Raw genomic sequence first — 20,230 nt, 5'->3', positions numbered from 1 at the left:
ACCAGCCATCGTGTGACAATTTGATCTTGAAGGAGGACTGACCCTGTCTCTCTTCCGCTCTCTCTCTCGCCCGCTGGTCTGTACAGAGGCGCTGTCCCGGGGTGTACTCTGCAAAGACAGCTAATAACAGCTAAGCTGTACCTGTCACCGTGCAGGGGCAGAAGGGCGAAACAAAGCCTGTCGGTCGCAACGGCAGGACGGGACAGGCTGAGGTGCCGGGCAGGGATCCGTCAGGTCAAGGGACAGGGCAGCAAGGGCGGCCATGGATAGGGCGTTTGAAGCAGAGCGTCAGAGGCGGCTACGGACAGGGCGCCAGGCGAAGAAGGCGTGGGCGGCGACAGGCGTAGGGCGTCAGGAACCAGGCGCGATGGGTGACGTTGACGGCGCAGGGAGCAAGCACGACGAAGGTCCAGGCTGAACGGAACTGCAGGCGGCGACGGGACTGAGGAGGCGCAAGTAACCAGCGAGCAGCAACGGACCGTCAGGCGAGCGACGTCACGTCGGGCAGCAACTGAGCGGAACGCGAGCGCGCGAGGAAGAGGGATCTTCACTCTTGAAGGAGAAAGGCGAGCTGTTGTGCTGTATGACGTCTGTGAATGAAGAGCCTCCAGGCAGCCATAGCTCAGACTTTCCAGTGAGGATTGGTCTCTCTCTCTCTCTCTCTCTCTCTCTCTCTCTCTCTCTCTCTCTCTTTGTGCTAGTTACAAGATCTGTTCTCAATCCTGACTGCCTGTCTCAAAGTCTGTACAGAACCTGTCTCTGTCTTCAAGCCCTATGTGTATACTGCACCAGTTATGCAGCTAGGCTGTGCTGGACTGCACTTGTGCAACAGACCTCATGATGTGCCTTCAAACCCTTTGCCCAGGTTGTGAGTCTGCAATTCCTCAGTCAAGCAAGTTGTCTCGGAAGCAGGTTGTCAGTTTGCTGGTGATCTCATCAGTCTTGAACTGAGAAGTCTTTTCAACCGTTTTCCATCTCCATCTAGAGATCGCGATAGGGAAGAACAAATCTCCTCTCTGCGTGTAGGGTTGTCAGTGCAGGGTCATGTACCTGCAAATTCACCACGCTGAATTGCTACACAGGGCTGAGAAGGGAACCTTAGGCGGGGCACACAGCAGGAGACAAGGCCAAAAGCTTGCTCTCTTTTTCCTTTTTTCTCGTAATGGATGTTATATTTATAAAGTACTAAACAACAAAAGAGTTACAAAAGTCATGGCAAAGACGCAGAGGAAATTGCCATATGCCAGGGAAGTAAGTCCTCCCGAGGGAGTAAGTCAGAGTGCCGAATGAGATCTATCTGCCAATGCAAGAGACCTTTAAGCCTCGCAATATGTCCCTGAACATTATAGGCTGAATCAAAAAGAAAAGCATTCCGAATGGTCCAATTGTGCCAGTAGCCCAAGTATCTAAGAAAGTGAAACAAGATCTTCATATGCGACTGTGCCGGTGTGGGGTATTTGGGCTGTAAAAAAACCCAATCAAATGGGCTTAGCGAGAAACCAACCACTGCTAGCCAAACCGCTGGCAAGAGTGACCAGATTTTCTTAGCGAGAGGGCAAGAAATAAATCGATGACGGGCCGATTCCACACTGGTGCTGCAAAAGAAACAATTGCCCTTGGAGATTCGACCCTTGGAAAGGGCTGAAGCAAGAGGAAGACCACCAATCATCACCCCCAAAGAAAGACCTTGCATTTGAAGGTGTCTTGTTCAACCAACCCTCCATCACAGTTGCCTTCCACCATGACTAAGATTTACGCAATCCTCATACAGAATTAGCTTCAGTAACCAGCCATTGATGATCTTTAATCACAAGATGATACACCTGGTTAGCTGAGGCCTTTTCCAAAATCAGCCAACCTGCAAGGTCCCAGTCCTGCCAGGGACGATCATTTGAGGAAGGAGCTGGTGGTTTCGGTTGAGTCTGGCTGGGGGCATTGATCCATTGCTTAGCAAGACAAGGGGCAATGGTTACCTCTTTATCCATAGGCTGGTCCACCACAGTAGTCTTTCTATCTGGACACAAGCGAAGAAATGCCGTAGTTGGCCACAAGAGAAACAATGTCCACAGCAAAAGTACCCCACTTGAGGCAAAACCAAAGAGGTTGCATACCATGGCAATTGAGGCACAACCAGTTGGGCCTCTCTCTAGCTATATTCCAAAGCATGCACAGCATGTTTCTGTTGGCTGCCTTCAAGCTAGGGGGCACCAAGACGTGACCCACAGCTGCCATCGCATCCTTGAGAAGGGCCCAATAAACAGCCGAGCAATGCTCCACTTCCACGCATACTGAACATGCCTGCTTGAGCAAGCAATGAGAATCTGCCATTGCACGCCAAGGAACAATATGCACCAGCTGTTTATCAAAAAAGAGGAACTACTGATGGAGAAGAAAGTCTCGTGCCGAGGGAGAGCAAAGCACAATCTCATAGAAGCCATGCAGACCAGTGAAAATCTCCTCCACACCATCAGTCTGAAGAAGAGATACCAACCACTAACGAATCATGGTGAGGATAGGAATCTGGCCTGTGAAGAAGAGAATAATACCTCATTCATGAAAGGCAGAAAAGGAGCAAAGAACCTCCTAAGTATTCAACCATGCATCCAAAATCTCTTCCTTCTTGTTGGCAGGATTATCTCTATGATTATGCTCGACCTACTCCTCCAAAAGAAAGTTAGCAAACTCTAACAACTGCTCCCAATTTGGCTCTTGCAAATCTGACGAGGGAGAGGCCACCTGTGCATACGAACGTAGCGGAGAATCACCCGCATCAAGGGCCTCAAGGACAACAGAACATTCTTCATGTTTGCAGCATTTGATGGAAGGCTGATCATCACGAGGTGACAAAGCCATCTCATCAATGCAAAGGACCATATCTACTTCAATTGGGTCATCTTCAGCATCCATGGCCGGGTCTCCAGCCACAAGAGGGAGGTCAACACAATCCATGGAGGGGTATTAACCTTGAATAGAAAAAGTGTGACAGGACCTCCCATGGGCAAGGGCACAAGGCGCAGTAGCAAGCAGACGCACAGTGCAATCTGCCCAAAGTTGGTACAGACTAAGGCACCAAACATGCCTGACAAGACACGTAGGAGAGAGGTGCCTTCACGCTAGACAACAGCCGTTGCAGATGCTCACGCTCTTTCCTCAGCTCTTCCTTCTTTGCAAGGACAAGCGACTACAAGTGTCGTGCAAGCAATTGTCCTGCAGGAAGCTATTGTGCAAGCAGGAATGGTGAGCAGGAGGTGACGTGCACGCAAGTGGTGAACGGACTATAACAAGGCGGCAGCAATCAGTTGGCACACACGACATGCACACAAACACACACACACATTCTCTCTCTCTCTCTCTCTCTCTCTCTCTCTCTCTCTCTCTCCCCAAGGTGATGGAATTCAAAGACCAAAGATGCCTGGGGCTCTTTCTACTGGAAATACGACGCCACAAAGACCACCTCCTACGAACCACGGAGCAAAGACAAGGAGCCACCAACCAACGCACACTCAACGACTTCTACCAAATACCAGCTACCCTCCCCATCACCGAGCCCCCACCAGCCCAACCGGCCTCCCGACCCCCGGGGGCCACCTTAGAAATAGCCACAGCGAGAGGTAAAGCCCGGCGCCCACACCCCGCCGGCCCCCGTCCCTGCAGAAGACACTGGTCGAAGATACAAGGGATACTACGCCGCCATCGGAGGGCCCTGCCCCGCCGCTTTAGCCTCTCCACGCTAGACCGACCCATGCAGAACATCTTAGGATGAACACCCCAGGAGCAGTTCCACACCGCACTGGGAGTACCTCTAGATTGTATCTAGTCCAGATATCATTTTGTACCTACTCAATTTAGTTCAACATAGAATAAATGTTAGCTTCACTGGGACTTTTGAAATCTCCCAGACATTTGTATGCAACATTTTGGTCTCATAGGCCAACTTGGCCTGTTGTAGACGTTAATATAACTTTCTCTCTCTCTCTCTCTCTCTCTCTCTCTCTCTCTCTCTCTCTCTCTCTCTCTCTCTCTCTCTCTCGTAGACGACTGACCCCACTCACTGATCACACATGCCTAGAGAGAACACTACGATGGCTAGGATCGCATAGAGTGACCACTAATAATGATGATATCACGTATATCGGAAGTAAGGCCTCTGCACCACACCCTATCATCAGAGTGGAGCTAGGGGCAACACCCATGGTTGTAGAGGCACTCTTCAGAGCAGTGACATTCATACATTGGATATGGGAGCTCCCACATCATGGATACTCTAGATTGGCATTGACCTCTTCCAAAAAGTTAGCACAAGAAGGGGGGAAAAATTGTTGGCACTCACAGATGACAACATGGATGAGCCTACATGGGCTACACATCAATTGGCTCCCCCCATTTGACTATAGGTTGGATCGCCCTAAACTCCCCCTTACCCGACATGAGCTGAATTCAGTTATTAGAGCTGACATTTTGAGAGTGGAAACAAGGAGAACTTGGATCCAGCCACCTCTCCCTCTAGGATCCAGAATGGAGCATTACCGGGATCATTTTCTACACCTCTCGGGCTCTCCCATGGTATGTCAGCTGCTATTGGACAGATACATATCTCCTCCCCCCAGCTGTGGTTAGAGACAGGCAGATGGATGGATATTACAACAAAGGAGAGTATATGTCAATCTGCAGTCGAGAGCCAGAGACGGAGAAACACTACATATGTAGATGCACAATCTACTATGATATACAAGGGAGATAACACTATCTCTTCTGTGATGGATTCGGTCCTCTTTAACATGTCATGGAGTATGAGGACCAAAGATGCTTAGGGCTTTTCCTCGTGGAGCTCCAAAGGCAACGCACAACCTTGTTACAAGATAGGAGACCACCCCACCCAAAAGGACCCATGCAGAGGCCAATGAAAGACTTCTTTCACAGATCAAATTCCACAGGTACCACTCGCTTAGCAAATCCAGCTCCATCTATTCAGACCATACATACATCATGCTACAGAGTCACATTAGATTCGAACATTGCACTTTGCAGAGCACAACCCAGACCACCTAGCCAACATCTAAGAGGCCCATACCATAATCAGATCAAAGCCATTATTGCAAGACAAAGGAAACTCACCCCTCGACACATTAGTAGAGCAGCCCTAGACCATTTCACAATGGATATTCTAAGAGATGGACCACTCTAGCTAGATATCATATAAATATATAGATATGGTCTTCAATTTTTAGATTCATTTTGATTTTAGTAGATCTCAGCCTCATATTAGGATACATTTATTTCATGTTACTTCACTTTAGCTTTACTATGATGAGATGACATTGGATATAGATGTATTGGTTTTTGTCTCATAGGTCACATTGGTCTTTTGCAGATGTTAATCTCTCTCGATTTGTGCGTGTCATCCTTGCGCAGGGGCCATGCTAATCTTCTCTGTATCGTTCCAATTTTATCAGATGTCTCCGAAGAGACGATGTTAATCTCTCTCTCTCTCTCTCTCTCTCTCTCTCATAAAAGGTAATTGTATTAATTACGAAAAAACAAGTACAAGTTTACATGATTACAAGATACACGATGGCTCTAAACCATTGTGTGTAAAATCTCTCTCTCTCTCTCTCTCTCTCTCTCTAAAGTACTAAACAACAAAAGAGTTACAAAAAGTCATGGCAAAGACGCAGAGGAAATTGCCATATGCCACGGAAGTAAGTCCTCCCGAGAGAGTAAGTCAAAGTGCCGAATGAGATCTATCTGCCAATGCAAAAGGCCTTTAAGCCTAGCAATATGTCCCTGAACATTATAGGCTAAATCAAAAAGAAAAGCATTCCAAATGGTCCAATTGTGCCAACAGCCCCAGTATCTAAGAAAGTGAAACAAGATCTTCATATGCGACTGAGCCGGTGTGGAGTATTTGGGCCGCGCAAAAACCCAGTCAAAAGGGCTTAACGAGAAACCAACCACTGCTCGCCAAACTGCCGATAAGAGTGACCAGATTTTCTTAGCAAGAGGGCAAGAAATAAATCGATGACGGGCCGATTCCACACTGGTGGTGCAAAAGAAACAATTGCCGTTAGAGATTCGATGCTTGGAAAGGGCTGAAGCAAGAGGAAGACCACCAATCATCACCTTCCAAAGAAAAACCTTGCATTTGAAAAGTGTCTTGTTCAACCAGCCCACCATCACAGTTACCATCCACCATGACTGAGATTTACGCAAACCCCATACAGTATTAGCTTTCATAAGTAGCCATTGATGATCTTTAATCACAACATGATACACTTGGTTGGCTGAGGCCTTTTCTAAATTCAGCCGGCCTGCAAGGTCCCAGTCCTACCAAGGACGATCCAAAGCAAGGGCAGGAAAGGGTTGTCTACTTTGGAGTACCATCAAAAGCCGACCCCATAAGTCACGGTATCCATGAGGGATCCTGAAAAGCCTCCTGGCTATACGAAACGATATAAACACATTGCCGCTGGCAAGGGTGGCATCTGCAACTAAAGTCAAGCCCAAACGAGCCATGCGATTAAATTTTGGTCTGAGCTCACGTTTGCCTTCCCAAGAAAGTAATTGCAAGGTTGCCAACAGTTCCCGTTGAAAAGAGTTAGTAGCTAAGCGGTCCTCCACTGGATGCCATTGAGCTTTCTAGAGAACCAATTTCCAAGAACATACCAAGTGAGCAAGCAGGGATGATTAAGGACTAGAAAACCGAGAGTCTGCATTAAGAACATGCCACCAGCAGCTCCGAATTTGGGTATTACCATGCACAAGCCCGTGATCCTCAAGAAAATAACGGGCTATAAAGACCCACGGGTGATAATCCAAGCACATGGCACAAAAAAGAGACCAACAAAGTGCCAACATATGAGTTTCGGCATCCAAAATAGCCCCAGCACCCATGCATTTGGGGGTACACACATGCAACCAAGAAATCCATGAAATGCGTGCATGCAAGGAGTCCTTCCATAACATGAAACGAATGTACTGAGTAAGAGCATTCAATGTAGTAGTAGTCCAACGCAGCAATGGCAAGAAATATGTGAGTGGCAACATAATTGTCTGAGCCACTTTGAGGCGAACATGGAAGGGCCAAGCCTACGACTTCCAATACAGAAACTTAGCTATCAGTTTCTGTGAAATCCACTCTAGTAGTTGCTTCAGCCGAACATCAACACCCAACGGGTACCCAAGATGCCTGAAAATGGAACCACGGGGAACAACCATTTCCTGCCAATCCAGTGGCTGCAAATCTGACTCCGTGCAACTGAGAATGGCTGATTTCAAAGCATTGATATGAAGACTAGAAGCATGACCAAAGAGAGTCCAAACATCTAATGCTTTACGAAGATTATCCTTGTCCGCACGCAAAATCATAAAGCTGTCATCAGCAAAGGATTGACTAATAAAGTGCTGTCCAAAAGGAAGAGACAATCCAGCCAACTGAGTAGAAGCTGCCATATGAGATAACATTGAAAGAACCGGATGAGTTGCAAGGGCAAAAAAGAGAGGACTCAAAGGGCAACCCTGTCTCACAGAGCGTACAAGGACAAAAGGCTCAGTAACACCACCATTCAGCATAACTCGCGAAGAAGCCACAACACTAATGGTGTAGATCAAACGAGCCATCCGAGTACCAAAGCCCATAGTAGACATAAGTTCTGCAATGAAGGACCAGTCTAAATAATCAAAAGCCTTTTCCAGGTCCAAATGAATAAATACCACCTCCTCATTAGAGTGCCTTGCATAGTCAATAGCCATTTGCACATTCAAGACATTATGCAAAATGTTTCGGCCCTTAATGAAACCATATTGAAGAGGATGTACAATGGCAGGAAGATGCTTATAGAGCCGATTCACCATTACTTTGGAAAAGATTTTATACATAGAACCCATCAAAGAAATTCGTCGCCAATGTTTCAACATAGACGGCGAAGGAACTTTTGGAAGCAGTTTTACTCCTTTCCATGAGGAAGCCATGAACCCCCTTTCCCAAACCTGCTGAAACATAGCCGTCAATAGTTTCACCAAACTGGTAGCAAAAGCCTCAAAGAATTCATTGGTGAGACCATCCCAACCAGGACTTTTATCCTTGGGCAAGTGTAACAAAACATCCATAACCTCCGCCTCACAAATATCTGTCTCCAAAGTAGTTTGCATGTCATGTGGAACCTGATTACGGACCAAATCATAGAAAACTAAGGGAGCAAGAGTAGTTTGGTCAAACGGTGAAGGAGTAGAACCAAGAAGGTCTAGAAAATAATTCCTACACATATTCACAATAGTCTGAGGATTAGAGACCATTTGACCTTCTGCAGTCATATTCTCTCGAGCGGGAGATGCATGAAGAGCAAGAAAGAACTTATGAGTCTAACAAGCACTATCTTGCAAATTCTCAGTCAAATTTTGCAATTTGGCCTGTTGATAAGATTTCAACTGAAACTCTTTAAGAAGATCAGCCAAACGCATCGCCAATGGCAGCAAAAATACATCATCTGGAGTCTGCACCAATAGAGAACAAACCAAAACCAGTAATTCCTCCACTGCATGTCGACACCGCCAACAAAGAGAGGCATGATGGATCCCATACTGCCGAACAACCCACTGCACATTAGAGAGCAATCGTTCAAAAGAAGCATTGCCCTCAAAGGGGAAGTCCAATAAAAATCTATCAATCAATTGCTGCATATAACCCTAAAAGATTGAATGCTTCAAATAAGACGAGTTGAAATGCAAAGGGAGTCGATCCAGAAATTGCTTAAAAGGTGCAATGGGTTGAACAAGCATCTCAAGCTGTAGAGGAAAATGGTCCGACAAGACATATTGCTGCAACACTTTCATTACCAGCATCTCAAGAAGAAAAGCATCATCCTGCATGATGTAAATGCAGCCCAACCGCGACCATGTAGATGTATACTGCGCAGAATAAAAAGTAAACCCTGTAGAAGAAGGGTGTAGCCATGACCAGAGATCTTGCTTAAGTACGGCAAGGGCAAACGCATTCCACACACGGCTTTCCGGAGTATCCATCATCGAATGCTATGATGTAGACTCTGAAGGATCAACACATATATTAAAATCCCCCCATCAAGAAACCCCGTCAGCCAAGTGACAAGGAGGTCTGCAAAGTATTCCAAAGATCCCCGCAGGATAAAGGGTCATTTGGAGCATAGAGCCCAAGTAACCATAAGATCTCCTCTTCAAATAAAACTTCAATTACCACAAAACGAACATGTACATCATTTTTTATAAAAACAAGTTGATATTTCTCATGTACAATCATAAGCACACCAGAATAATGCATGGCATGTGTCCCTACATAAAACAAGCGAAAGCCATGGCAATCCACAACTTTTCCTGCTTCGCCATGACTCGTGCTCAACAGCACACAAGACATCCCACTGATTTTCATGCAATAAACTCCACATGGCATGCCGCTTATTGCGAGAACAAATGCCTCGCACATTCCACGTGGCTATCTTCATGTATATTCAAAAAGAAGATCAGGAATGAGACAAAGCTTGCCTCGATTTAACCTTTTCTGCTAGAATGTCAAGGACTCCCTCATCCAAAAAATCAGCCAACACGGCAAAAGAGTTTCGACGGGCAAATTTAGAGGTAGACGGTGTATCCACTGACTTGGGGATGGAACGCGGATAACACCGATCCCATGGGGTAATCACATTACCTCTAGCATCAAAAGCCAACTTAGCAGGTGGGCCCTTCGGACCATACGTATATACTTTCCTAGTGGGCTGATTGCGAGGAACAGAAGAAACCATAGCATGAGAAGGGTGCTCTGACAACAACATGTCTTACCTCCGCGTATAAATACGCAAGGAATCTTGTGAAGCATTAGGCACAGTATTCGCCATGCCAGCATCAAACCTTTTACCTTTTTCGGCACGTACATCTACCCAATCATTCTCACGGGAATCCAAGCCTTAAACATGTTGTTTCCCTTTATCCAAAACTTTAGGTCGCTGGGTCGCATCCTGTGACGGAGCATCAAGCACCATATCTTCCCTGGGAGGCAAAACATGCTCAACATCGGAAGTCGGTTGCTTTGCTGGACATTCGGCCATAAAATGCCCCAATTTTCCACACGAAAAACAATGCCCTACAAAGTTACCCCATTTCAGACAAAAGTACGAAGGATGCATGCCAGAGCAGTTAAGACGTAACCAAGGAGGCCTTCTCTGAGCAATGTCCCATAACATACACAAACGGTTACGATTCATGGCCCTTAGGCTCAGGGGGACCAAAACAGTGCCCACAACGGCCATGGCATCCTTTAACAATGGCCAAAAGACAACCGGACAGTTTTCCACCTCAACCCACATCGGGAATTCATGTTGAAGTAAGCGCTGAAAATCTGCCATTGGGCACCATGGCACAACATGGACCAAATGGCGATCAAAGAATAATGGCAGTTTAGTCAGCAAATCGGCACAATGCATCTCGGATTTCAACAGCACCTCATAAAAGCCTCGAGACCCAACAAAAATCTCTTCAACACACTCCCCTTGTAGTAGACTTTGCAGCCACTGGCGAATATATGAAAGCACTAGGATCCTACCAGTGAAGAAGAGTATAACATAACGTTCATAAAACACTGAGAATGAGCGCAAAACATTTTAGGGATCCACAGTGGCTTCCAGAACATCTTCAGTTTTAGAGTCTGAAAATGCTGCAAGATTATGTTGAACATAATCACCAAGCAGAGTGTTGGCAAACTCCACCAAATGCTCCCAGTCCACAACCTGAGAATCCACAGAATCAGAAGCAACCTGAGCATAAGAACGTTCCCAATGATCCTGATGATCCATTGTATCTTCCAGAGTATGCTTGGTGCGTTTGCCCGCAGGCTGGAAGTCAAGACCAGGTGGCATCTCCTTTGTGCAAAGAACCATATCCTCTCGTTCCTCTGTTTTAGAATCCGGACCAAGGGCTGCCACCGTTTGGTCAATTAAATCCATGTCCAGACCAGCCATGTTGTATCACCACTTTAATAGCTCTCTCTCTCTCTCTCTCTCTCTCTCTCTCTCTCTCTCTCTCTCTCTCTCTCTCTCTCTCTCTCTCTCTCTCCCTAAAAGGTAATTATATTAATTACGAAAAAATGTACAAGTTTACATGATTACAAGATCCACGATAGCTCTAAGCCAACGTGTATAAAATGTCAGTACAAAACCACGAAAGAGTTACACAAGTCATGGCAAAGACGCAGAGGAAATCGCCATATGCCAAGGAAGTAAGTCTTCCCAAGGGAGCAAGTCAAAGTGCCGAATGAGATCTATCTGCCAATGCAAGAGACCTTTAAGCCTGGCAATGTGTCCCGGAACATTAGAGGCCGAATCGAAAAGAAAGGCATTCCGAGTGGTCCAATTGTGCCAGCATCCCTAGTATCTAAGAAAGCGGAACAAGAACTAGGCAAGAGATGAAAATATGAGCATAGGTTTCATCACAAGTAGTACAAAAAATACATTTGTCCTTCAATATCTTGCAAACATGCAACACGTCACCAGTGGGAAGACCCCCAATAAGAAGCCTCCAAATGAAAACTCTTCCTTGATACAAAAGCTTAAACTTCCATCGATGAAGCACCAAATCACACCACTTAACTCGACTGTGAGAAATGGCACCAGCTATGGGGGAGAGAGAAACGAGAAACAATGATAGTGAGTGGGCTGCAGCAAGAGAGTAGTGTACTTGCTGAACCGAAAGATAGAGTGAAAATACAACTCCAATTTAAGTCATAGGTTGACCTAACCAGTCTTTCACCAAACTAATTAGACTTAGGTTTACTTACACTAGACCATGGTATAAGTAATTTAATGTTCTAAGACACTAGGTGCACACATACTACATTGATACTTGAATAAGTGTCCACACCACACGAATTACATGGACACTCCTCAAAATTGGTAAATTCTAACACCCCTTGCAATGCAATGTGACGAAGTACAAGGATGATCAATCACCAAAAAGTAATAAGCTTGACGACTTTCGAAAAGCCTCAAACTTCTCACATGATAATGCTTTGGTGAGAATGTCTGCAACATTTTCCTTTGTGGGTATATTTTGTGGGTACATACATCAAGTTGATCTCTCCTGCATAGCATCTCTCTCTAACATAGTGGTAATGCACCTCGATGTCTTTCACGTGAGCGTGAAACACAAGGTTACATCCCATTGCAATAGCACTCTGACTATCAAAAGAAATGGGTGTAGGACCCTCCAATGGTGTATGTAGATCAACCAATAATCTATGCAGCCATACACATTACACTGTTACCGTGAAGGCTGCCCTGTACTTACTCTCACAAGACCAAGAAGCTACCATAGGCTGTTTCTTACTCCGCCAAAAAATCCATGATTTGCTTGGAATGAAACAGTATCCACAAGTAGACTTCCTAGTATTCGAATCACTAGCTCATTATGAATCATTGTAAGCCTCTAGATATAAGTCTCCCGCCCAGCAAAATAATAATGCGTGTGATTGAGTACCTTGCAAATATGTGAAGATCTACTTTATAGCTTGCCAATGTATGGTTTGTGGTTGTGTATATACCTAGTCACCTAAGATACTACATACTGAATGTCAGGGTATGTAATGCAAAGATAAATAAGACAGATAACAGCCCTGGCTGTAAATTGCAATGTCAAGCAAGCATCTCTTCGCCACCATGAATAGACAGCTTTAAGCCTAGCTCCATATGACTGCACATAGGCTTGCAATTTTGCACGTAAACCTATGTAAAAGCTTGTCCACATATTGTGACTATGACATGATGATGCCATACTGACTTTGGATGAATTGAATCCCCAAATAGTACATAGACACCACATATCTAACATAGCAAATGCATGTTTCAATTCAGCCTTGAAATCTACACTTTTATCATCTTTAAGTCTAGTGAGCAACATGTTATCCACATAAAGAAGCAAGTCCCCCCCTTCATTCTTAATGTATAGAGTGGGAGCAATTGGACTAGTTTTGAACCTTTTGCTAGCCAAATAAGCATCAATTTTGGAGTACCATGCAAGAGCAGTGTGTTTGAGACCATAAAGAGCCTTATGCAATTTGCAAACCGTGTACTCTTTTGCCTTAATTACAAACCCTGGAGGTTGTGAAACATAAATATCCCCATGTAGATCCCCATTAAAAAATGCTGTCAAGCAACCCTTTCATGTTATACACCATCTTCCATTCGGGAGTATGTGGTGCAGCAACAGCTTATTGTAATATGTCTGTTCGGCCATTAATAGCACGCACAAACTCCTAAGAAAGTTGAAGACCCTCAAAGTCATCACCAATGTCATGGGTGACTAGCATCTCAAACAAATCATATGATAATTCAGCATTTTCAGCAAATATAACATCGCAACCAATAAATGCATTCTCTGTGTATGGATCGTACAAATGATAGACCTTGCTCTCCAACCTGCAGCCAATAAAAATGCATTTCACAACTTTGTCATCAAGCTTTCCACGAAGCTCTTTTGCAACATGTGCATAGGCTATGCATCCAAGCACCCAAAAGCAATCAACATTGGGTTTCTTGCCATCCCAAGCTTCAAACAGGGTGATCATCTTTAGAGTTTTGGTAGGTACACAATTTAAGACATGATTCACATACTGAAGGCTCTCAAGCCCAAACTTGTGCGGAAACCCTTTGCTCTATTTCCTTTCAGCAACACCAATTTGCTAAGGTGTCATCCCAACAATGGCTTGATGCATGATGCCATTTTCAAGCAAAAATGTCTCAAAAGCACGAGACATGTCCCCCCCCCCCCCCCCCCTCTATCCATGCGAAGAGTCTACACTTTCAAGCCAATTTCAATCTCAAGCTTTGAAACAAGATGTTTAAAATGCATAAACACATCAGATTTTGCTTTCAGCCCATACACCCATGTATACCGAGAGTAGTCATTAATAAAAGTGACAAAATAAAGATGACCCCCAAGTTCACGAGTCCTCATGGTACCACAAACATTGGAGTGGATAAGCTACATTTTCCGAACAGCACGAACTGCATCATCCTTCTTGAAAGTAAAACTATGCATTTTACCCAAAATACATCCCTCGCATGCACAGAGAGGTGGGGTCTCCATTGGAGGCAATACATCTACCAAATGACACAGCTGAAGGGTCATCAAGCTGCCAAAACTCATATATCCATAGCGGGCATGCCATAGCTTTGCATTCTGCATTGTGAAGGAAAGAGTACTAACTACTTGACCATCATGAAACTATCTATCATACATATCCAACAAGAAGAGACCCTTATATAGGGTGCCGAATAGCCTAAGTGCATAATCCATCTCTCTATCTCTGACAATGCATTTGTCTAATTCAAAGATGACTTGAAAGCCATGCTAATTGAAAGCAAATATATACAACAAATTTATTGTGATGCCACACACAAATAAAACATCCACAAGCATGAAATCGAAACCATTTGCAAGAGTAGTCATGATTGAACCAATGCCACATACATCATAATTATTATTGTTTGCACATGTAACACGCTTTCTTGCAGGGGATGAATGCAAAGATGTGAAGAGACACTTCCAAGAAGTGATATGACAAGACACCCCACTATCAAAATACCACGTATTCTGTGTTTCAGCACCATCAAATGCTGAATCAACCATTGAAGAATCAAAACTGCATGTAAGAAATACATAGTCCTCCTCTACAAAGTTGACTGTAGCATCATCATCAGAAGATTTGCTGGCTGATGCCTCTTGGACAACAAAACCGGAGTCCTTTTCTTTGGCCAATCGTTTCTTGCATTCCTCATATAATGACCAACCTTTTGCAATAATGACATTTTTCCTATTTCTTGGACTTTTTTGTTTCCATACCGCACAAATTACATGGGCATTGCCCAGAATTGGCAAATTCTTACATCTACTGTCACAAACACACCAACCTTTATTTGCTTTTGGCGACCCATCTCTTATTCTCTTATCCTCAACCATTTTATAGTACATCTAATTGCTTGACCATTTGAGAAAGTCCGTTGGTTTCACAAAAGCTCAATCCAACCACGGCAATAAGGGCTGAGAATCACGCAAGGAAGAGTGCCTCCAAAGAGGTCTTCCAAGGTCAACTAAATCAACCTATAACCTCAAGGTACCTCAACATACTAAGGAATATAGCAAAAAGAATAAACCCTAGACTAACCTGGAATAACAACATCGTGAATAGTCTTCAAGCCCAATCTCATCGTCCTATTAAATTTCTCTCTTTGCATGTGCTTGTCAAGCCAATCAAGTAACCTAGACATGGCCAAAAAACCTCTACTTGTAAAGAATTTTCTTCCTATCTAAAATCAAGAGGGCATTAAACATTCAAGGAAGGAATCTCTTGCCACAATGGAATCAAGTGAGTAAGAAGAAAAGATTTTGACTTTTTCAATGGTTGTGTCAAATTCCAAACATTCCATCAAGAGGCAAAGTAGTGCATCCATACGAAATGCCAATATCCTCAAAAAAACTTGGTAATACATGTCTAAGGATGAAGCTAAGCACATAAGGATGGCTAAAGAACAAACTACAAAGCCTTCATGTGAATTTTGACATCCAACAAAGAAACACCACCTAACCATTTTGGCATAGTAGCATGTTGACCCAATACCCACACTTGACCTAGCAAATTTCCTTGCTTCTTCCAAAGCATAAAGTGTAGGGCCTACACATGTTGCCTAGATACCCACACTTGACCTAGCTGATTTCCTTGCTTCTTCCAAAGCATGAAGTGTACGGGCTGATTAGTTCTTGCAATGATTTTTGCATCCATGGAAGCAAAGGCAAGAAATAAGAGGAATTTACCAATCCTGGCTACTTTGGAGTGGGACACCTTAGGGTAAACAAAACTTTAGCCTGGCCCACTTTTCTAGCCCAGTTTTGGGCATGAGAGGGGGTGTTTAGCTGAGAAATGTCATTAGCCACTTAAACAGCCCCAAAACGACTTATTTTATGCCTATTTTAGGCTTACTTTACTTAAACCCTAAAATGGGGCGCAGTCCGAGAGAGTTAAGTGGGGGCTTCCAAACTTTCAATGAATAGGCAATCTGCCCTCCACTCTTCCAATCCCGCTTTTGCAAATTTCAAGTCTTTCAGCTTGCTACCCACACCCCATACGCGGAGGACATCACAGTCCAAGCTGGTCATTGCTGTCTACAATAATCTAGCCTATTTCCAGCCTTCTACACACTATTCAGAGCTGATCTCAACCGAGCGACTGCAGCTGATGTGTTTCATTGCTGCCGCTTGCCTACCACGTCATCATCCTGCCTGTGTTTTGCTGTTAGAGCTGTCACCAATCAGATTTTCTCTCTCCCCGACTCTCGCCACCTTCTGTAGACTAACCACCAGCCTCTACTGGCTGCATTTTGCAGTTTTCTCTCTCCTCCAGCTGTTGCTCAGCCCTCACATGCTGGGTTTTGCTGTTTTCTCTCTCCTCACTCTGCCTTTACTGCATATTCTCTCTCCTCTGCCATTTGCATCAAATCCAGCACTTATACTATTGTGTTTGCTGGTGTTCGACATCCAAAAGCTGCCTTGCTACGTTTCAAGATCCTTTCGGAGTACAACACACTCTCCAGCTCATTACCCCTGCCCTAATCCTTGAGACACAAGAGTTCGTAGTACAGTATTCACTCACTGTATAGTGTGTTTGTTGCATGAGCATTGTATATTCAGCAATCATTCACTTTATTATTTTATGCATTCATTGTCTCTAAGTTACCCTAGCCCTAACTTGGTTCTGTGTTATCAGTTTGTGCTTTGTCATACGATTGGTATTGTCTTTGTGTTTAGAGCATCTCTTCACAACCACAATGTCCAGCATATCCAACAAGCGCAAGATATCCTTGCGCACGTATTTTTGGCGAAGGCGAACAGAAAACCAATGACTTTGGCAATTGCTATCATACAAAGCATCTAAGCGGGCCAACAATTTATATTTTTATTGTTCATCATGAAAAGCCTAAACTATACATTTCAACCATTTTGAATACATGATCAATTCATCAAATGTGTCACCACCTTGTTGCAAAGTCACAAAATGCTCCAATAAAAATTGTAAGTGCTGTAATTCAACTCTGAATGTAGATGATTGTTGAATCCCATATGCTCTAAACAAAGCACATGCATTATCCCAAAAGATTGGCCATGCATCCATACCCTCCAATAGGACTTGTTAAGCAAATAAAGCTATCAATTGTTGCATGTTCCCTAAGAACTGATCATGCAACAACAAAGACTCATTAAATCGCAAGGGAAAACGAGCACGCAATGCCTCAAAGGCATCCATTAGGTGATAAATAATTTCTAGGTCCAAAGAATAACAGTTTGAAAGGACGTGCTATTTCTCCAAAGGATAACGGTTTGAAAGGATGTCCAATCTAGCCTATGTACCGTACTACTAAAGAGAATGAAAAGTAAAACCACACTCAGAAGGATGGAACCCCATACACCATGTATTAGAACACATCACATCTCTCCCACCTTCTACAAGAGTGGATATATTGGTGAAATTCACCTCACTACCAGTCCTCCCAAAGCTACCGACACTCCCTAGGAGAGACATCATTTCTAGGAGTCCTTTTGCCTTTCTTTGGCTATTTAGTTGCCTTAAGTGATGAGGGTACGCCTTCACTTGCTACAATTGTTACCACCACTCCTTTTAAACCAACCTTCCTCCTCAGATAGGTTGGTAAATAACCTGATTAAGCACTATTTACAACAATTAACAAATTCACAAAAGTGAAATGCACACATTTTACCATATAATCTTGGACATTGGACACCATCTTGGCCCCAAAACCCGTGCCCCTTTAGATATTAATTTGACTTGATTTGAGCAGTCAATTGGCCTTCGCTCGCTTTAATGGAGATGAAAAATGCCCCAAATTGATTGATTTACCGGTCCCTCCACTTGAACTTAACTAAAAACAATTTCAGCACTGTTGAATCCAAGACTTGGAGCTTCCAATTTCTAGCACGCTTCTCGAGGTTGCTAGTAAACCCTAATTTCTGCTGTAGGTTAGGGTTGATAGTAGAGAAATCTGAAATTTCTCAACCTCTGGTGATCTCAATGCTATAATCTTTGGAGCAAGGCTATAGAAAGGCTAGGAGATGAAAGAGAATGCTGAGGAGAGAGAAATTTCAGACTTTCTTCGTGAAGAACTAAAGAAAATATGTCATTTATTGATGTTGCACTATCTCAACAGCTTGTAGATGCAAAGAACTTAAGAAAATAAATCGTTTACTGCTACTGCCCTGTCTCAACAACTTGTAGATGCTGTCATTTATTGATGATTGCATCTCCTCCCTCTCTCTTGCAAGCTGAATTCACTCAAATGCCTCTCTCCAGCCTTTAAAGACGTTTTTCAGTCTTGCATGAGCATTTTTGACAAGTGGCAACCTTCCCAAATGGTTTTTTCAATATTATCCATAATTAAATATTAATTTTTAGCCTTTAAATACTAAAAATTAATCTAATAATTATTTCATTGCCCTAAAAAATAATCTGACTGGCCAATAATTAAATTGACTAGGCAACTTCCATTCCCGAGTGCCTCTGCACCATCTTTAGCAATCAAATTGGTGTAAGGTACCATTAAACACCACTTCTCTAGTGTCACCAACTGACACTTAAGACCAAATGAATGACCTAAGCCAACAACTAGCACCAAATACCACCAAGTATATGTGCGAAATAACTTGCAGCAACTTTTGCCTTTGACATCCCGTGATTTCCTCAATTCCCAAGCTTATAAATTTATTCTAACCCCAGTTACACCTCACAGTGCAACATTTACTTGACCATGTGATTAAAAATTAATCAACGTGTTAAGTGAGATTTCAAAAATACATATCCTCATGATAGCCCTCCCCCTTAAAATTCTTACACGTCCTCGATTGCAATATCAAATGCATCAAAAGTAAAATAGTGGATTGAAATTTCCACAAGGCATCATTTTTTAACACAACATTGAGCATTGTTGCTCAATCATTCCATATACCCAACACATGCTGAGAATTACCAATCAATCATAACATAACATTAGACTCACAAAGAATCTTAAAAACAAAAAATGGCTAAAACATCAATGGCATCAAAACATATGCTATTGTCCATGAAACCAAATCTAAACCATTGAAAACTGAGCATAATATGATCATAAACTCATCACTTACTGATCTAAGAACTGATTACAAACTGCTGCAAATGTGACCCCGAATTGATCACAAACTCATTGCAAAAACTAACCAACAATCAATGCAAAACTGATTCCAAAAGTGACTATAAACAGTTCTCACGCCGATCAAAAACTTAGCTGAAACTTATCAAAATTTTTCTCAAAATTGAGACAAAATTTATGTCAAATTGATCATACACTGATGCAAAAGTATAGTTCCAATTCCCAGATGAAACTCATACTCATCTGCATACATCTCACAATGACTAGTACACTAAGTAGTGACCTCATGTCAAACATATTGTCAACACAGTGCCTTGGATGCATGTTGAATATATCCGAGATCCCCTATATACAAGAGCTGTCCATAACTAGAGGAGTGGAGGTGCTACCTTCCCCTTGAGCACCAAGCAATACTTCGGACCCTTGCTCTGTTGAACCTGACAAAGCCCGAACTAGCTCTAACTCAGAGGCATCTAAGTAAAGCTACAACAACTAAGGATGGTCTGCCAAGTCATCCTCTTCCATCCATTTGGCATCCATTGGTGAATAATTTTGAAATTTCACCAAGTATCTCCTGGAAACTTTACCTTTGACATTTCTTTCCTTATGTGTCAAAATTTGCTCGCGTACCAAAATCTCATCTAGCTCCTCAACCTCACACTGAATTTCAGCAGACATATCCTCTAGCACATTGTGTATCCACCAATGTGGAAGTAATTTTAGCCGATATACCACATCGTTGATCTTCTCCAATACCTAGAAGGGCCCATAGTATCTCATACTCAACGTCAAATATAATCGTTCTCTTCCTTTCATCTTTTTCAGCCTTGCCTTTTCAAAACGTAGCAATACATAATCACTCTCTACAAAGTGCAAAGCACATCTGTGGCGATTAGCTGCTTTCTTTTGCTTTTCTTAAGATCTCTAAAGTGCATAGTTTATCTTTGCATAGGTTACATCCAAGTTTTCCACATAACAATCAACCTCAAAGATCTTATCCTTAGTTTGCAAAATAGGTGGTA

General features: G+C 43.3%; 1 protein-coding gene and 1 non-coding gene across 8 annotated transcripts in view; both read right to left on the bottom strand.

The window, feature by feature from the left end:
- LOC148021706 (uncharacterized) overlaps positions 1 to 20,230 on the bottom strand; it is a 165,509-nt gene that overhangs the window by 86,360 nt on the left and 58,919 nt on the right. The window lies entirely within an intron of this gene.
- LOC148021707 (U6 spliceosomal RNA) lies at positions 5,367 to 5,469 on the bottom strand. The gene has a single exon (XR_015694512.1). It is a non-coding gene; the product is annotated as a U6 spliceosomal RNA (small nuclear RNA).

Source organism: Lygodium microphyllum, chromosome 17 (genome assembly GCF_053477565.2).
Source record: "Lygodium microphyllum isolate KBCC chromosome 17, Lygodium_microphyllum_v1.1.10, whole genome shotgun sequence".
NCBI classification, from domain to species: Eukaryota; Viridiplantae; Streptophyta; class Polypodiopsida; order Schizaeales; family Lygodiaceae; genus Lygodium; species Lygodium microphyllum.
Note: the sequence above shows the minus strand (reverse complement) of the source record. Positions and strands in the feature narration are given on the sequence as shown.